Consider the following 1,460-nt stretch of genomic DNA (forward strand, 5'->3'; position numbering starts at 1 on the left):
TTTCCCACTGGTACCTACCTTTTCCGGTAGGTTAATGTAATTGTGTTTTCCTCAATGTAGTTGTGCTTTTAGATTTGTAGTTGCAGTTTGCACTTCAGGGCCAAATTTTTAAGATTATAAATGTCTCATAATTGCTTGATTAGATGCAGTTGAAGAATGTGCATAATGTCAGATTGGAAAACACTGGGCAGAATAAAGGAAAAAAACACAAACTAATTTTCAAAGGTTTCTTTTTTACACAAGACAAAAGGGAACAAGTTAGATTGCACGAAGGCGTCAGTCCTTATAAAGTATAAATTTTTTATACAGTTTAATGTTATTGCATCTAAATTGCCCTGGATTATATGAACACGTTTGTGTCGCGGCCTTTTGATCATCCCGTGACGGGGAAAAAGAAAGCGCTGGAAAAGCCGACACAGCACAACATATGATCACAATTTTCTTAACAAGCCTTTCCAGAAACACTCCTCCACGCTGGTGTGGATCCTCATTGTGGTCAAAGTGAAGTGAACAATGTGGCAGCTGACTTCTTTTAGTTTTTCCTGCCTCATTACCATATACTGGAGCTCATTAGACTCACCTAAAACAAGAAGGGACTGTTCACAATGGAGGAACGGCCACAAAGCAATAAAGGGAGGTGTTGGTTGAGCTGCAACTCAACTGAATCATACATGGTGGATGCAGGCAAATGTTTATGAGAAGTCAGAGCTCAATGTGGTGTTCTTGTTTTCATAATCAGACTTTGACACAAATGTTACTTCTTGCTTATTTTTTTTTTTTTTAGCAAATTACATGTATATATTTACAGAGATTTAACTGCATAATGTTAAAAAATTACTTTAAATAGATAAGACTTACTTCTGCATTGTGCTGATTTTCCACATGAGGGCAGTAGCTGCCCAGCCTCTCTTTGTGCTTCTGCAGCTAAATATGTGTTTCAATGTGAAACTTCACAAGAATCTGAACTCTAAGATGTAGATTTGTTGTTTTAGTCATTAAGGAAATTGTAAAGGCGGGGTTTTAATACAGTCTAATTATCTTTACCATTAACTAAGCTTCACGCTCTGAGTTGGAAGAATTAAAAGGCATACGGCATCGATTTTAAACATTTCTATTTTTGAAGGTTAAACTCAGCTATTTCAGTAGTAATGTTTATTTCAAAGGCATTTGTGTAGTAGATAATACAGCACATTAAAAAAAATGGGCTGAACACACTGGAAAAACAATCTAGATACAAGTAAAAATATCTTAAATTAAATGTATTTACCCTTAATTTGAGTACAGTAGGTAAAATGGATAGTTTGCCAATGGCACGAGTATTTTTTACTCTTAAAATAAGATAATTAGATAATATGCACTTGAAGTAAGACAATGCAATTGTGTTTTCTTATTTTAAATGTACATTTTCTTGTTCCATTGGCAAAATGTGACTTTTATCTCCTCAATCCAAGAGCAAATGC

The sequence above is a fragment of the Cyprinodon variegatus genome, unplaced genomic scaffold (genome assembly GCF_000732505.1).
Source record: "Cyprinodon variegatus isolate N-32 unplaced genomic scaffold, C_variegatus-1.0 Scaffold1248, whole genome shotgun sequence".
Taxonomy (NCBI): Eukaryota; Metazoa; Chordata; class Actinopteri; order Cyprinodontiformes; family Cyprinodontidae; genus Cyprinodon; species Cyprinodon variegatus.